Genomic DNA, 19,649 nt, shown 5'->3' with positions numbered 1-19,649 from the left:
CCCTAGGGGCGCAACCACAAGCCGCTCTAACAAGCCATCTTATAGGCCTTCTACAAATGTCCTTCCGGGTTGAGCTGATGCTGGTGCAGCAGACTCCGGTCCGATTGTGTGCGCTGTTTGGGAGAGTGTGAGTGTGAAAAAGTGGTTTGGTTGGTTTGGCCTGTAGCGTCCTTTTGTTCTATTTTAAATCTTGGACGTGGCTGCTGATACAACTTGTGTTTGGTTGCTTTACAGAGGCCCCAAAGGAGTTGTTTTGCCAGCCTATCCCTTGTTTTGGTCAGCTGGTTTTTTCACCTTTGTATATGCAGTTCGCTTGCGCTAATAGTAATAGAGGCACTTAGCGTGTTTTTCAAAGAAAAGATGAGCGAAACAATAATTAGGATAGTGATGAAGTTGTTGTAGGCTTAACAAGGTGCTGTATAGTTCACTGATGGAGAGAGCCAAGTCTACTGACTTTGGCTCATGGGGCTTCGGTGAGGAGGCACAGTTGAGTAGCAGGTAAAGCTTTTGCAGCAGTTGAATAAAAAAGTCACCAAACTGCAACTAATTAAGTAAAGGAAGGAAGATGTAGGTTTGGGTGATGTGCTGTTGCTGCATGATGTGGGAGCTGGTGGAACCCATTGTGGTTCCTGGTGACCACATCTGCAGCAAGTGTTAGTTGCTGGAGGAACTCAGGCTCAAAGTTGATGACCTGGGATCTGAGCTTCAAACACTGCGACACATCAGGGAGTTACCTTGATTCTCTGTTTCAGGAGGCAGTCACACCTATTAGATTAGCTGCCTCAAGTTCGATCTGTGGTCAGGGACGGGAGGGTGTGACTGTGAGTGAGGTAGGTGGTGGGATCCAAGAAACAGTGCTCCAGGAGGCTCAGCACTTGAGCTTGTCCAACAGGTCTGAGATTCTTGCTCCCTATGTGGACGAGAGCCGGGTCTGCAAGAAGGATGAGCTCAGGGAGCCACTCAAAAGGGGGAAGAGAAGAGAAATGTAGTGGTAATTGCAGATAGTATAGTCAAGGGGATAGAAAAAGTTCTCTGTCACAGGGATAGAGCATCCCAAAGGTTGTGTTGCCTGCCTGGTGCCCAGGTTCAGGACATCTTATCTGACTTGCAGAGGAATTTGCAGTGGGAGGGGAAAGATCCAGTTGTCGTGGTCCTTATGGATATCAACGACCTAGGGAAAATGAGTAAAGACATTCTGCTGAGGGAACTTGAACAACTAGGGACTAAATTAAAAAGTAGAATCAAAAAGATGGTAATCTCTGAATTACTATCTGAGCCACGTGCAAATTGGCACAGGGTCAAGAAGATTAGAGAGTTAAGTGCATGGCTCAAGGATTGTTGTGGGTTTGAATTCATGGGAAGCTGGCACCAGTATTGGTGAAGGAGGGAGCTACTCCATTAGGACAGGCCCCTCCTGAACCGTGATGGGACCTGGATCCTGGTGAAACGCTTTTCAACTAGTGCTGTGGATAGGGCTTTAAACTAAATATTAGGGGGTTGGGTTCAACAGATTGGAGAGGTATGGATAAAGTAGAAAAGAAAAGTGTGGATAAAGATAAATTAAAAGCAAAAGATAAAAAGGAGTAAAGTAAGGGTGGGGTGCAGGAAAGTCAAGTGCATAAGAGACAAAGCTTACTCGATTTTAAAAGCACAATGAGTGTGAGGGCACTTTACTTGAATGCCCATAGTATGCAAAACAAGTCAGTGAACTTGTGGCATAAATCAGTACAAAGAAGTATTATTTAGTGGCCATTACAGAAACATGGTTGCAGGGTGGAGAGGATTGGGAATTAAATATCCAAGGATATCCGGTAATATGGAAGGATAGGCAGGAAGGTAAGGGAATAGCGCTCTTAATTAAGGATGAGATCAGGGTGATAGTGAGAGACGATAGAAGATCTAAGGAGCAGAATGTTGAATCCATCTGGGTAGAGTTTTGGAATAGTAAAGGGAAAAGCTCACTGGTGGGTGTTGTCTATGGGCCACTGAAGAATAACATTACAGTGGCACAGGCAATAAACAGAGAAATATCTGAGGCATGTAAGAATGGAACTGCAGTTATCATGAGGGACTTTATCTTGAACACAGATTGTGTGAATCAAGATGGTCAAGGCAGTCTTGAGGTGGACTTCATGGAATGCATCCATGTTACAGCATGTTACTGAACCCACAGGGAACGTGCTAGCTTAGATCTGGTCCTGTGCAATGAGACAGATAAAATCAGTGATCTCGTACTTAGGGTTTCTCTTGGAAAGAGTGATCACAGTATGATTGAAGTTATCATACAAATGGAGAGTGCAACAGTTCAATCAAAATCCAGTGTAGTATGCCTAAACAATTGAGACTACAATGGAATGAGGGAGGAGTGGCTAGTGTAGACTGGGAACACAGGCTATATGGTGGAACAGTTGAGGGACAGTGGAAGACTTTCAAAGAGATTTTTCACGGTGCTCAGCAAAAGTATATTCCAGTTAAAAGCAAGGTCAGTAAGCGTGGAGGGGAGCCTGGATAACAAAGCAAATAAAAGAAGGCATCAAACTAAAAGCTTGTGCATACAAAATCACCAAGAGTAGTGGGAAACTGGAAGATTGGGAAAACTTTAAAAAGCAACAAAGTGCCACTAAGTGAGCAATAAAGAAAGGGAAGATAGATTATGAAAATAAACTAGTATAAAATATAAAAACAGATAGTAAAAATTTTTATAATTATATAAAGCAGAAACAGGTAGCTAAAGTGAACATAGGTCCCTTGGAGGATGAGAAGGGAGAATTGATATTCGGTAATTAGGAAATGGCTGAGGCTTCGAATGACCATCTTGTGTCAGTCTTCACGGTGTAGGACACTTCTAACATGCTGAAGAGAGATGTTATGGATGTGATGGGAGGTGAGGATCTCGATTCAATAACAATCACTTGTGCTGAAGATAGACAAGTCCCCTGGTCCTGATGGAGTGCTTTCCAGGGGGCTGAAAGAAATGGCAGAGGTTATAGTGGAGACTTTGGTCATAATTTACCAAAATTCTCTGGACTCTGGGCAGGTCCTGGCAGATTGAAAGAAGGCAAATGTCACGCCATTGTTCAAAAAAGGATGTAGGCAAAGAGAAGTTAACTATAGGCCAGTTAGTTTAACATCTGTAGTTGGGAAAATGCTTGAAACTATCATCAAAGAAGAAATAATGAGGCATCTAGAAAGAAATGGATCCGTCATCAGAAGCGGCATGGATTCAGCAAAGGCAGATCCTGACAAACTTACTGGAGTTCTTTGAGGATATAATGAGTACAGTGAAGAGAAGGGAACAGATGGACATTTACTTGGATTTCCAGAAGCTGTTCGATAAGGTGCCGCATAAAAGACTTATCCATAAGGTAAGGGTGCATAGAGTTGGGGGTGATATATTAGCATGGATAGAGGATTGTCTATCTTCAGTGCTGGTGATAACTATTGTATCGACATCCTCACCTCCCATCGCATCCATATCATCTCTCTTCAGCATGTTAGACATGTCCTACACCGTGAAGACTGATACAAAATGGTCATTTAAAACAGAGAGTTGGGATACATGGGTATTTCTCTGGCTGGCAATCAGTGGTGAGCGGTGTGCTGTAGGGGTTGGTGTTGGGCCCACAACTGTTCATGATATACATTAACAATCTGGAAGAGGGGACTGAGTGTTGCGTATCTGAGTTTCCTGATGACACGAAATTGAGTGGGAAAAGCAAATTGTGCAGAGGATATGGAGAGCATGCTGAGAGATATAGATAGGTTAAGTGAGTGGGCAAGGGTCTGGCAGATGGAGTACAATGTTGGTAAATGTGAAGTCATCCACTTTGGAAGGAAAAATGAAAGATCAGATCACTATTTAAAATGGCAAAAGATTGCAGCATGCTGCTGCTCAGAAGGACTTGGGAGTGCTTGTGCATGAATCACAAAAGGTTGGTTTGCAGGTGCAGCAGGCTATCAAGAAGACAAGTGGAATGTTGGCCTTCATTGCTAAGGGGATTGAAGTTCAGAGCAGGGAGGTTATGCTGCAACTGTACAGGGTATTGGTGAGACGGTATCTGAAGTACTGTGTGTAGTTCAGGTCTCCTTATTGAGGAAGGATATACTGGCTCTTGAAGTGGTGCAGAGGAGGGTCACCAGGTTGAATCCAGAGATGAGGGGGTTAGAGTATGAGAAGAGATTGAGTTGCCTGGGATTGTGCTCACTGAAATTCAGAAGAATGGGAGGAGATCTTATAGAAACATATACAATTATGAAAGGGATAGATAAGATAGGGACAGGAAAGTTATTTCCACTGGTAGGTGAAACTAGAACTAGGGGAGATAGCCTCAAGATTCAGGGGAGTAAATTTAGGATGACGATGAGGAGGAACTGCTTTTCCCAAGGGGTAAAACATTTGTGGAATTCTCTGCCCAATGAAGCAATGGAGACAAGGTTGGATAGATTTTTTGCATAGTGGGGGAATTAAGGGTTATGTGGGAAACGCAGGTAGGTGGAGATGAATCCGTGGTCAGATCAGTCATGATCTTATTGGATCGAGCAGGCTCGATGGGCCAAATGGCCTACTCCTGCTCCTATTTCTTATGTTGTTATTACGTTCTCTCTTGGGATCCAACACAAACCTGATTTTTCTGATCTTGGGATCCAATACGAACCTGAAATGTCCCGTGACTAACATAACCTTGCCCATTTTACATGCCTTTTCTATTTCCAATTGTAATTTATATCCAACATCCTGGTTACTGTTTTTGTGGTCCTGTCTATAAATCCCACCAGGGTCTTTGTACCCTTGCAGTTTCTTAACTCTACCTACAAGGATTCTACAACTTCTGATCTTATACCATGTCTTTCTAAGGATTTGATTAATTTTATTTTTACCAATAGAGCCTCTGCCTACTGCCCTGTTGTTTTGATACAAGCTTTACTGAGATGTTCAGTACTACATGTGATTGACTGTGTGCCCAGGGAGACACAAGTAACATCTAACAATGTGTTCTCAGCCTATCCTGCATAAATTATCATGTATTTTAAACTGTAGGAAATTTTTATGGTTTGGAGATTGATTTGAACTGATGCATCTGTGCAATCTAACAGCAGGAAACTGCACAGTTATCTGAGGTCCTTTTCTGACAATTCTGTTTCAATTACAAATCAATTGCTGTGGGGCTTTTCATGACTATTTATGAGGCTTTATGGTAATTTGTCTATTTTCTTACTTGAGAATGTATACAGTCTATGTGCATTAATATCACATAATGAACCACAAATCATGGCCAACTGTGACATTAAAAGGAGGTTGTTATTGTTGGAAACTGTCAGGTCTTTTAATGTCTTCATACTGAATAGATCATTTTAAAATTCAGTAACCACTAGACTCATCTGGGTAACAATTCTGCACATGACTTGCTATTACCTTGTACAATGTTGGTGTAAAGGTACTTAAAATATTTAGAATGTACAACATCATGTAGCACAGAAACCGGCCTTTTGGTAATCAAATGCCCATCTAAGCTAATCCCTTTTGCCTACACTAGGATACATCCATATCTTTCCATTTCCTGCCCATCTAAGAACTTCTTGAGTGCCTCCATTGTATTTGCCTCCACCACTAACCAGGCAGCACATTCAAGGCTCCCAGCACTCTCTGTAAAAAAACTTCTTTGAAGTGACCCCTCTCAACTTGAATTCATGTCCTCTAGTGTTAGACAATTCAACCCTGGGGACAATTATTAATGGTTTCTCAACTTTCATTTTAACTCAATTCATCAACTAATAATTTCCCCAGGATTGAAATGGCCATTACTGGAGGACATTCTGGGAGCTGTGGACTTGGCCTTAGACCCCTCTGTATAGCAGCACTGTTAAAAGTATTTCCATTGCCTACCTCTCACAGTTTTATAAGCTTCTATCAGGTCTCCCCACAGGCTCTGCCACTCCAGAGAAAACAATCCAAATATTTCCAACCTCTCCCCATAGCACTTGCCCTCTAATCCAGGTAGCTACTTAGTAAATCTTTTCCACAGGCTCTGCAAAATCTCAACATCCTTCCTGTAACAGAGCAACCAGAAATGAATGCAGTGCTCCAGATCTGGCTTCCATGGAGTTTTATAAAGTTGCAACCTGATTCACTGTCATTTTAATTAGACCTTCATTACCACCCTATCAACCCGTACAGCCACACTCAGGCAGTTGTGGACTTGGCCTTAGATTCCGCTGCACAGCAACACTGTTAAGAGTCTTTCCCTTAACAGTGTACTGTCCAGATAGAGGGACTTCAGCTATTTATGTAAGATGGGTTGGTCTCCTTAGGAATGAAAAGGATATCTGACTTGTCCAAGATCATGAATGGCTTTTGCAGAGCAAAAAAGGAGACATTTTCTGAAGATCAATCCTTCAGTAAACAGCGGACAAAGTTTCTTGATCGACAGAAGAAGAGGGAGCACTGGTTATTTTCCTTCACACACTTAGAATTATGCTCATCAATATAATTGCTAATAGAATTCCGGAGCACTTTCAGAAATAGTACAAAAGAAATTTGGATAAATTTTTAATGGTGAAAGTGACAATAGAGTGAAGAAGTAAAGAGGTGGGTTGAATTGAATATCTCCACTAAAAAATGAATATGATGAGTTAAATAGCCTCATACAAAACCTGACAGATGGCCATCTTTGTAGCTTTGCTACTCAAATATGAAAGAATTCACAGAAAACTTCACTCTGTACTCAAATACCAACAGATCCACACATACTGAAAAATGGGAAAAATCACTGGATCACAATTGGGCAATTTTCCTTTTTCTGCCAAGAATACTGAACTCACCACAATTCTGCCTGTGATTAGTTAACACCTCATAAACCTAAGACTTTCCAGGAAACTCAGCACATTCCAACATCCATTCAGAACATTTAGCCAAATGCTAATATCCATTGTCTTTTATATTACCTCTGAAACTAACTGAATTTAAAAGGAAGCTATTGGAGTTTTGTTAGCAATTAGTAAGATCGTGTTCAGCAGAATATTGCCCATAACATTTGCAGGATACTAAAGAAGCTGTGTTTTGAAAGAATAGTCACAACTGTACGAACAGTTAATTCATATGCGGAGCCTTAAAAAAATATTTTCATTTTAAAATGTAAATGAAAAGTAGATTCTCATAAAAGTAAGTATATTGACTTGCAGCAGTAAGTCAATATAGTTACCATTAAGAGAATTTGTATTTCATTTAGTTCCAGTAGAGTTCTACTTCTGTGTTTTGGAATGCATACTTTTAGGACTGGCACTTAGTATGCACTATCAATAATCAAATTTGCTGGTTAGTTTCTGCAGAAGATTCAAGGCATTGAGTAATTGTCTTCCATTATTTTATGAGAATGGAAAGAACGTAAATTTAGAGTGCACTTCCCATCTTAAGGACAATCAGATAACAGAGTATTGAGTTTGTTGAGAAACTATCAGTCCCAGATTAACATCCTTCAAGTTAGAATAATTGACTGTTGTGTAATCAGAATGCATTGGGTTTATTGCATTACCCTTTGCAAAACCTTTTGGAAGCTTACCAGTATCTAACACATCCTTCACCGAGGCACTTAGTGGAACACTTTGATGTGGCAAGGGAAAATATTTGGCCTGAATAATTAAATGGAAATGCAAGGTATTCTTAGGCAATGAAGGAATAGAGACCTAATGAAGTAGCCTTGAACAGGGCTCACAATTGGAGAAATGGATGTGCTGGACCAAGTGGGCCCGGTTCAGTTCTGTACTATTCTGTGATCTATGATTTTTTTGAGAACTTGCTGCTTAAAATGTTTACCAATGTAAACAATGGAAAACGTTTTCTAAGTTTTAACTTCTCCTGCTTAAGATTGTGATTGTTACACGGCATACTTCAGTGCCTTGTCTAAATGATTAATATTTATTTTTGAGTCTAGTTGATTAAATAAAGATGATGGAATTGTAAAGCATGGAACAGGGCCCTTGAGCTACTAAGTCATGAACCTATTTACACTAATCCTGCACGAATGTGAATACATTTTCCCAACATTCCCTGCAAATCCCCCCAAATTCCTACCGTTCACCTACACACAAGGGGCAATTCACTGTGGCCATTTAACCTATCAGCTCTTTGTATGCACAAAGAAACTGGAGCTGGTGGGTGTTATGTGAATCCAGTTGAGAGGAAAAGTAGGAAGGTGGAAGAGGGGCACAACAGCTCATATTCCATCGTGGTAATCTCCAACTCGACAGCATTGACATTGATTTCAAAAATATGCAGTAACTACACCCCTCTTTCCCCTCCCCCTATTTGTTTTCCCTTTTTCCTCTGGCCCCTTTATCCCTTTTGTTTCTCCTCACCTGCTATCACAACATGCTTACTTCGTTTACAACTTCCTCCTTCTGACTATTCACCTCATTCCCTTTATTCCATGGTCTATTGTCTCCTCCTACCAGCTTCCTTCTTCTTCAGCTCTTTTCCTCTTCCACCTATCACCTTCCAGCTTCTCACATCATTTCACCCACTTTTCTGCAACCTTCCCCCCTCGCCTGGATTTACTTATCACCTGCCACCACATGCTGTTCACCCTCCCTCCCATCTTCCTTCTCTTCCTTTCCAGTCCTTATAAAGGGTCTCAGCCCGAAATGTCAATTGTTCATTTCATTCCATAGATGCTGCCTGACCTGCTGAGTTCCTACAGCATTTTGCATGTATTGCTCCAAGTTTCCAACATCAGCCTCTCGTGAATCAGTACCTCTGAGTCATCCTCTAGATGGCGCTTACAGTGTATGTCAAATAACATTAATTTGTAAAACTTTTAACAGACTTAAGTAACTGATGAAAGTCCCTCCATTGATGCTATTTGACTTGTAATGTATTTCTCCATCTGTTTTAATTTTGACTTAATGATTTTTGTCTTAATGATGCCGAAAAACTAATTCATGACTTTATATGGAATAGACTTGATTTCTGCAATTCACTTTTTACAGGTCTTCCAAAGCAATCTATTGAGCAATTTCAACTCAATCAGAATGTCACTGCTAGGCTTTTAACCCAGAAGGGGTACCTAGCTGAATACTAAAAGCGTGCTGATCCACTAGCTGGAATGTTCATAGAGATCTTTAACCTCTTGCTCTGGCAGTCTAAGGTACCCACCTGATTTTCAAGCCGGCTTCAGTTATACTGGTGCCAAAAAAGAATGTGGCAACTTGCCTCAAAGATTATCGTCCAGTTGCCCTTACATCCACAGTGATGAAGTGCTTTGAGAGGTTGGCAATGAAACACATCAGTTCTTTCCTGAGAAGCAACTTGGATCTGCACCAATTTGCCTCCCGGCACAACAGATCCACAGCAAGTGCCATTTCATTGCCTCTTCACTCAACCCTGGAACATCTGGACAGCAAAGATGCATACATCAGGATGCTCTTTATTGATTACATCTCAGCATTAAATACTACCTTTCCTTTAAAACTAATCAATTAACTTCAAGACCTTAGCCTCAATGCCTCTTTGTGCAATTGGATCCTCAAAGTCTTCATTTGCAGACCCCAGTCAGCTCGGATTGGCAACAACATCTCCACAATCTCCATCAGTACAGGTGCACCACAAAGCTGTGTGCATAGCCCCTGCTCTACTCGCTTTACACTTATGACTGTGTGGCTAAGCACAGATCCAATGCCGTATTTAAATTTGCTGACAACACCACTGTCATGGGTCGAATCAAAGGTGGTGATAACTCAGCATATGGGAATGAGTTTGAAAATCTGGCTGAGTGGTGCCACAACAACAACCTCTTACTCAATGTCAGCAAGACCAAGGAACTGATTATTGACTTCGGGAGGAGAAAACCTGAAGTGCATAAGCCTGTCTTTATCGGGGGATCAGAGGTAGGGAGGATCAGTAACTTTAAATTCCTTGGTGTTATCATTTCAGGGGACCTGTCCTGGGCCCAGTACACATATGCAATTACAAAGAAAACACAGCAGCTCCTCAACTTCCTTAGAAGTTTGTGAGGATTCAGCATGACATCTAAAACTTTGACAAACATCTATAGATGTGTGGTGGAGATTATATTGACTGGCTGCATCATGGCCTGGTATGGAAACACCAATGCTCTTGAACAGAAAATCCTACAAAAGGTAGTGGACATAGTCCAGTCCATCACGGGTAAAGCTCCCCCCTCCACTGAGCACATCTACACACAGGAAAGCAGCGTCCATTATCAGGGACCCACCACCACACAGGTCATGCTCACAAAAAGTGGAATATCCCAGTGGCCACCCATTGCAGTTCTACTTCCCATTCCCATTCTGACATGTCAGTCCATGGCCTCCTCTACTGCCACAATGAGGCCATGACTGTGTGGCTAGGCATAGCTCAAGTACCATCTATAAATTTGCTGACGATACAACCATTGTTGGTAGATGGAAACGAGAGGGTGTACAGGAGCAAGCTGAGTGGTGTCACAGCAACAACCTGGCATTCAACATCAGTAAGATGAAAGAGCTGATTGTGGACTTCAGGAAGGAACACATACCAATCCTCATAAGAGGGATCAGAAGTGGAGAGAGTGAGTAGCTTCAAGTTCCTGGATGTCAAGATCTCTGAGGACCTGACCTGGTCCCAACATATTGCTGTAGTTATAAAGAAGGCAAGACAACAGTTATACATCATTAGGAGTTTGAAGAGATTTGGCATGTCAACAAATACACTCAAAAACTTCTATAGATGTACCGTCGAGAGCATTCTGACAGGCTGCATCTCTGTCTGGTATGGGGGGGAGGGGCTACTGCACAGGTCCAAAAGAAGCTGCAGGGGGTTGTAAATTTAGTTGGCTCCATCTTGGGTACTAGCCTATAAAAGTACCCAGGACATCTTCAAGGAGCAGAGTTTCAGAAAGGCAGCGTTCATTATTGAGGACCTCCAGCACCCAAGGCATGCCCTTTTCTCACTGTTATCATCAGGCAGAAAGTACAGAAGCCTCAGCGATTCAGGAACAGCTTCTTCCACTCTGCCATCTGATTCCTAAATGGATGTTAAACCTGTGAACACTACCTCACTTTTTAAATATATATTATTTCTGTTTTTGCACAATTTTTAATCTATTCAATATACGTATACTGTAATTGATTGATTGATTTAATTATTATTATTTTATTACTATTTTGTTGTTACCGTTATTATTATTTTCTTCTTCTATATTATGTATTCCATTGAACAGCTGCTGCTAAGTTAACAAATTTCACAACACATGGCGGTGATAATAAACCTGATTCTGATTCTGAGGAGCAATACCTTATATTCTATCTGGGTAGCCTACAACCTGATGGCATGAACATCAATTACTTGACCTTCTGATAATCACCCACCCCTAGCCCTCCTCTCCTTCACCATTCCCCATATCTGTTTTCCTCTCACATCTTATCCCCTTACCCGCCCATTACCTCCCTCTAGTGCCCCTCTCCCTTCCCTTTCTTCTATGCTCTTGTCCTCTGCTATAAGGTTCACCCTTCTCCAGCCCTGCATCTCTTTCACCAATCAATTTCCCAGTTCTTTACTTTTCCTCTTCCTCTCTCCCAGTTTCACCTGTCACCTACCACCTTACACTTCTTTGTCCCCTCCCCCCAACTCTTTACTCTGATTCCTCCTCTTCATTTCCAGTCCCGATGAAGGGTGTTGGACCAAAATGTCAGCAGTTTACTCTTTTCTGTAGATGCTGACTGGCCAGCTGAGTTGCTCCAGCATTTTGTGTGTGTTGCTTTGGTTGTCCAGCATCTGCAGATTTCCTTGTATTTGACGTGCTCTATTCTCACTGCTGTGATCAGGAAGAAGGTACAGAAGGCTCACACCACCAGGTTCAGGAATAGTTATTACCCTCAGCCATCAGGTTCTTGAACCAAAAAGGTTAACTTCACTCAACTTCACTTGCCTCATCATTGAAATATTCTCACAACCAATGAACTCAATTTCAAGGACTCTTCATCTCATGTTCTTGATATCCATTGCTTATTTATTATTTTTTTCTTTATTTTATATTTGCACAGTTTGTTGTCTTTTGCATAATGGCTGTCCACTCTGTTGGTGTGGTCTTTTATTGATTCTATTGTGGTTATTGGAATTATTGTATATGCCCACAAGAAAATGAACCTGAGAATTATATATGCTGACATATATGTACATTGATAATAAATTTATCTTGAACTTCAATATTTGCAAGGTACAAAGTCAGAGCAAGTGGAAATTAAAAGTAGAGAATTAAAGGTATTGATGGAGAGAAAACAACTCAAGAATGGAGGTTGTCCCAATAAATGCAATTACAAGCAAATATCATGAAATTTGTGAAGCTTTTTCCCAACTGCATGAGTAGGTTTCTGCTCATCTTCTTGAGGTCCTGTACTATTTAAGATCAACCTCTGATTTGATTTGCTGTCTAGTACTGGAATTATATTGAGCATAAAGTAAAGCACATCATATAATGTGGGATTTTGTTTGCTAAAAACTGACATTGCACTCTGAAGCTCCATTATGTTATTTACTTTGCAGGGACTTCAATGATGTCTCTGTTTGCACAAGGTACTCATTATTCTTCAGCATTGCCAGGTTTGATTGTTATCAGAGGAGCCTCTTGCTTTTGCATTTTGTCCACTTGCTTATCACATGCAAAAGTATTGTTGATTAACAATGGGAGATGTTGTATTTAATATATCAGTAAATATTTGCATAATATTATAAGTATATTGTTTAATTTGTTGTTTACATAATTCATTATAGGTTATATATAAAAGTATGTGAATGGCATACGTCATTATGCCTCCACATCATAAATGTGCACCTCACTAAAGTAAAAAACAAAATACACATGAGTTATCACTGGCTCCATGTTTTTCTTTCAATTAGTTTTATGTTTTGGAGTTGCAAAACATAAAAGTGGTTGTAGGTAAGTTTTAAAATAAACCTGAGATGCCTACCTACCTGTTGAAGCACAGTGAGGTGTATGAGTTTTTTCAGAAAATGCTTTCTTCACAAGAGGGGGAGACACTTGGGATAAAATATAGGCAGCAAACAGATGAAACTCATGGATACATAAACAATGAGTACCAGGTGATAATAATAAATTTAAAAAAGCAGAAGTAGCTGGCTACATGGATAAGGATAGATGTGTTTGATTGTAGAAGAGAAAACTAAGTTTTATATACTGAAAAAATTGAGCAGTTATTTTGAAGAAAATGAAATAGCCGATGAGAAATAAGAGCTAGTTTTGCTGAGTGTAATTGGCGGAAGAGCATACAGCTTGCTTAGAAGTTTAACAACCAAAAGGGACTCTTAAAATATGGAAAACTATTATAAAAGAATATAAACTAGAGGGAGATATTGTAATTCTTAAATGGTGTGCATATGACTCAGATTTTACGCCGAATAAACTGGATGCTAGATTTAAGGACTGCACAGCTAAAGGAATAACAGTTCTTTGCAATATAATGAAAGAAGGAACACTGTTCAGTTTTAAAATGCCTAAAGAGAAACACTTATTAGAAAAACAAGACTTTTATCGGTATCTACAGATGTGACAGTATATTAATACGAGGGTTAAAAATGTAACCAAGGCAAGTACATGTTTGATAGAGCTATTTAGAAAAGCATATAATTCAGTTAATGGTAGTAGAATCATTTCAAGCATGTATAAGGGTTTGTCAAATCTTAAAACACATTCGATTTCATACATTAAAACAAAATGGGAGAAGGAAGGAGGGATAATTATATCTGAGGAAGAATAGACAATAATATGGAGGTATCAATGGAATTGTACCAGTTCACAGAAATAGAGGGAGTTTGGATGAAAAAACTTGTTAAGATATTTTATTACACCCTCTCAGAAATCCCATTATGATAGTAACTTCCCTGTTTGCTGGAGAAATTGTGGAAATCAAAATGCAAACCATTATCATATTTTCTGGGATTGCCCCATTATCAAAGACTATTGGAGTGTGATACACAATGCCCTACAAAATATTTTTAAATGTGAAGTACCCTTAGAAAGTAAGACCATATATTTTGGGTATGTACCTCAAGAATGGTTGAAAAGATAATAAATATTTAATGAATATACTGCTGGTGGCTGGTAAAAAGACCCTAACCAGGAAATGGTTATCACAGGAGAGCCCAACTTTAAACGCATGGATGGAAATTACAATGGACATTTACAAAATAACAGCATCTGTTAATCATAAGTTGGAGCAATTTGATTCATACTTGGAAAAATGGTTCAACTACATAACACCTCATCTCATAGGCCTGATTTTATTCTCACAAATCAATGAATATGTTGTAAAAAAAAAGAGCACTCCCTACTTGTACATAGTTTTCTCCTTTTGCTTGTTCTTTCTTTCCTCTCTTTTCTATAGGTGTATACCTCAGATAAATATTATGTGGAGATTTGTGGCAAATATGATTATATGATATATATGTACAATATCTGAAATACATCTTATGGAAATGTTTGTTAGATGATGAACTTCAATAAAAAATAAATAACAAAAAAAAGAAGATTAACAACCAAACCAGCTGAAATGAGCTTTGTTGATATTGTGAAAGTAATGCAGGATCATTTAGAACCAAAACTATTGTTGACCTCAGGATGCTTTAGGTTTCATAAGCAGAATCAAAAGGAAGGGGAGACCATTTCAGGCATTCTGGCTGAAGTGAAGAAACTGCTCGAGCATTGCCTGTTCAGTGATGGGCTCAATGGTGCACTGAAAGATTGTTTAGTCCATGGAATCTTACAATAAAGCATTCAAAAATTACTCCTAACTGAAGCATATCTCACTTTTAAAAGAGAAGTTGGAACAGCTGTATCAATGGAAACAGCAAATAGAGATGTAATTGAGTTCTAGTCAGGAATGAAAGTGAGAATGAACAATATTGCAGCATCTAAACAGAAACCTGCCTGGCCGAACAAGTTGTGTTATGGTTGTGGCAGAGGTTCACATACACCAGATCAATGCACCGTTAAATGTAAACTTGCAGAAGATGCAAAAAAGTAGAACACAGATCAGGCAGACAAAAATAAGTGGGCTGCAGAGGGAAAAGAAAAAAACTAAAAAGTCAAGTTGTAGTTTCAAAAAGAGCATGAATCTGCATGCTGTTGATGAAAAATCTAATAATGATGGAGGGCTGGGTAGTCTTGAGATCTACAAAGTTCAAAACTAACAAAAGACACACAATATGGGTTCACCAGAAATGAATGGCAAGTTAACTAAAATTGTTCAGCTGTTTCAGTCATTTCACAAAATGAGTTTGAACTGCATTTCAAAGATACTGAGCTGAGGCCTACAGATATCCAACTAAGAACTTAAACTGGAGAAAAGATAACTCCTGTAGGAATCACACTCATAACACTGAAATACAACAACCAATGAGCCACATTGAGCTTGTATGTGGTAAAAACAGGAGGACCAGTATTGTGGGGGCATAGTTGGCTGAGACAACTACAACTTGATAGGAGGTCCATCCACCATTTGCATGCCACATCACCTGCGATGGTGGACTTCGCTGAGGCCTACCTACAAATGGAAATGGAGGAAGAGTCCAAAGTGGTTCTCTCTACAAATGGCTTGATTGCTATAATAGGCTTATTTTTGGAGTAGTATCTGCAGCTGCACTCTGGTAGGAAGCGATGGACCAGGTGCTGCAAGGCTGTCCAGGCTTATAATGTTATCATGATGATATCATTGTTACCAGTGAGGATGACAAGGTACATCTCCAAAATCTCAAGACATTGTTAAAAATATTGGAAGGCAATGGACTCAGAGCAGGATGCAACATTGTGGTTTTTTTAAACCAAGCATCACTTACTGTGGTCACACCATTGACACACAAGTTTTACACAAATGTGTTGAGAAAATTCATGCAGTGCTGGATGCCCCAAGGCCAAAGGACTTGTTGCAGTAGCAGTCCCTTTTAGGATTTGTCAATTGCTATAACATGTTCCTGCCAAACCTGGCTACCGTGCTCCACCCCTTGAACTCATCACTACAAATCGGGAAGAAATGGCAGTGGGCAAAGTAGTGTGAGGTGGCTTTCCAAAGGACAAAGAAAACATCTTGTATGGGAGAGCAAGGAGATCATTGATTGCAACTACAGGGAAGTAATCACTCTTAGGTTGTAGGAGGCTGGTAACTGGGTGACTGTCAGGAAAAGAAATGGAATGTTGAACAGGCAGTTAGTGCAGAACTCCCTGTGGGCATCCCCTCCATAATAAATATATCATTTTAGACACTGTTGTAGGAGATGACCTCCCAGGGGAATGCCACGGTGACCAGGTTACTGACACTGTGCATGGGTCTGTGGTGCAGAAGGGAATGAGGGAGAAGAGGGGAGTGGTAGTGATAGGGGACTCAATAGTCAGAGGAACAGACAGGAGATTCTGTGGACAGAAACTAGACACCTAGATAGTATGTTGCCTCCCGGGTGGCAGGGTCAAAGACATTTTGGATCATGTCCTCAGCGTTTTGGAGTGGGAGGAGGAGGAGCAGCCAGACCTGGCTCAGGCCTACACGGCCACCCAAAATGGCTGGAATGTTCAGCAGAAATCCCAGTTCCCCCATTATTACCAGCACCGGAATAAACGTGCCTTTGACGGAGTTTGCCTTTTGTGAGGATTGAGAGTTGTTGTACCATCCCAGCTGAGAGCTGAGGCACTGGAGGAGCTACTTGCCAGTCACCTAGGTGTGGTCAAAATAAAAGCGTTGTCTGGTGGCCTGGAATAGATCAACAGGTTGAGCAGCTTGCTATGCACTGTTCCGGTTGCCATTGTGTTCAGAAGATGACAAGAACAGCACCTCTCCATTCCTGGGAATGGCCTGCAGTGAGGATTCATGTGGATTGGCACAACTTTCTTGGTGGATGCAGCTACAAATTTGCCAGAAGAGTTCCTAATAGCTTCAGCTGCAGCCTAACACGCTGTTGATGTACTGAGAAGCCTCTCCTCAAGGACAGGTGTTCCAGAACACTTAGCTAGTGACAATGGACCACAGTTTGTTGTGGAACAGTTTCAGTCATTTCTGAAAATGAATGGAATAAAATATAGTACATCTGCACTGTACTCCTAGTCAGCGGCGTCAGCAAGACGCACTACACTGACAAGGAATCAGAAGCTTGCAAATTTTTCCTTGCATATCGCAATGCAGCACACTTCACAATCAACAATTTACCAGCTACGCCATTCCTGGGTTGTCCCTTGTGCTCACACTTGGATCTCCTGAAACCCACTCTCAGGGGGAGTATACAGGACAAAAAGTTGGGACAAATTGAGCGCTCCTCAAACAAGTGGTGATCAAAATTAGGTACCTGGAAAGATTAAGGACAGTGATGGGTCACTGTCCCTCTTTCACAATGGAGACTGTGTCTGGTGCCATCTGGAGACAATACATCAATCAGTTGAGGAGTACTGAGTCAATTGTTAGAGAAGAAAGGTGTCCAGAGCTGTCGGAACAACTTCCTACAGTCCCAGAGAGAACTTTTATAATCACCATGGAGGAGGCCCCAGAACCTGGGACTGGTTCACAGCCACGAGTCTCACCTGCCAAGCAGAGTGTTCCCCTTTGTCAGGAAAGACATTACCCCACAAGAGTAGAAATTCCTCCACAGTGATTAAATTGTTAGTCCTGAATGGGACAATTTAAAATTCACTATGCTGTGGTGGCCTATATAATAGATGTATTATATAGTATACTGTGTGTGTGTGTGTGTGTGTGTGTGTATATATATATACACATCCTTAGTTGATTATATGTAAAAGTGCATGATTGGCATACGTCATTATGTCACCATGTCATATTGTAAGTGCTCACCTCACTAAAGTACACACGAGTTATCCCCAGCTCAATGTTTTTCTTTCAATTAATTTTATGTTTTGTAGTTTCAAAACATAACAGGAGGTTTGCTGAGGTCTGACATTTTCATCATGTTTCTTGTTCCACCCATGTCATAGCAGCAGATATTGTACCACCACCACTTGGTTTCATTGATTAGAAATAAAGACCATAAGACCATGAGACAAAGGAGCAGAAGTTGGCCATTCGGCCCATTGAGTCTGCTCCACCATTTTATCATGAGCTGATCCATTCTCCCATTTAGTCCCACTCCCCCGCCTTCTCACCATGACCTTTGATGCCCTGGCTACTCAGATACCTATCAATCTCTGCCTTAAATACACCCAATGACTTGGCCTCCACTGCCGTCCATGGCAACAAATTCCATAGATTCACCACCCTCAGACTAAAAAAATTTCTTCGCATTTCTGTTCTGAATGGGCGCCCTTCAATCCTTAAGTCATGCCCTCTTGTACTAGACTCCCCCATCATGGGAAACAACATTGCCACATCCACTCTGTCCATGCCTTTCAACATTCAAAATGTTTCTATAAGGTCTCCCCTCATTCTTCTAAACTCCAAGGGATACAGTCCAAGAGCATACAAATGTTCCTCATATGTTAATCCTCTCATTCCCGGAATCATCCTAGTGAATCTTCTCTGTACCCTCTCCAATGTCAGCACATCCTTTCTTAAATAAGGAGACTAAAACTGCCCACAGTACTCCAAGTGAGGTCTCACCAGCACCTTATAGAGCCTCAACATCACATCCCTGCTCCTATACTCTATTCCTCTAGAAATGAATGCCAACATTGCATTCGCCTTCTTCATTACCGACTCAACCTGGAGCTTAACCTTAAGGGTATCCTGTACGAGGACTCCCAAGTCCCGTTGCATCTCAGAACTTTGAATTCTTTCTCCATTTAGATAATAGTCTGCCCGTTTATTATAAAGGTTCTTTCCATCATTGTTTCAACTTTGGTTATGATGTAACTCGATTCTAAGCTTCAAATACCCATTCAGCTGTGCCCTTCCCCTTGTAGCTCTCTTGTTTGAACTCCAAATAAATACCATTCACAATTGGACATTTTAGTCACATTTCATTTGGCTTCGCAGCTCTATGCAGTATCAAACTTGTGTTTTAACTCATATTCTGTAAACAATCAAAATATATGTTGGGCACAAAATCCTTTTAATCCTTGAATTGTACATCATCCATAATTTTCAGGTTGCTGCTTTTAATCTAAGCGGGAAGAGTTTCGATAAATAAGTGACTCCCTCACCACTCTATCCTTATTCACTCTACCTTGGCCTTTCAATATTCAAAAGGCTTCAACGAGATCCCCCTTTAATCTTCTAAACTCCAGAGAACACAGGCCAAGAGCCATCAAACACACCTCATACATTAACTCTTTCCTTCTCGGATCATTTCCAAGATAGTTGTGGCGGAACTCAGCAGGTCAGGCAGCATCTATAGAAGGAAATATATAGTCAACATTTCACGTAGAGACCCTTCGTCTGGACTGACATTAATTCTGTGTTACTTTATAAAAGGTGCTTGATCTGCTGAATATTTAATTTCTTAATTAATTAAACTGATTACTTGATTACTATCATATTGCAGTTTGGGAAATTTTGTTACTTTATTTTTACTTACTTATTCACATGAAGCGGACATTTCTGGAAATACCAGCACTTGCTGTCGATTCTTAACTTCCCTGCAATTGAGGAGCCAGTTATGAGTCAAGTACAACAGTGGGTCTACTCCTACTCTAGGGCCTCCTGTA

Source organism: Mobula birostris, chromosome 6, assembly GCF_030028105.1.
Source record: "Mobula birostris isolate sMobBir1 chromosome 6, sMobBir1.hap1, whole genome shotgun sequence".
NCBI lineage: Eukaryota > Metazoa > Chordata > Chondrichthyes > Myliobatiformes > Myliobatidae > Mobula > Mobula birostris.
This window is presented reverse-complemented; position numbering follows the sequence as displayed.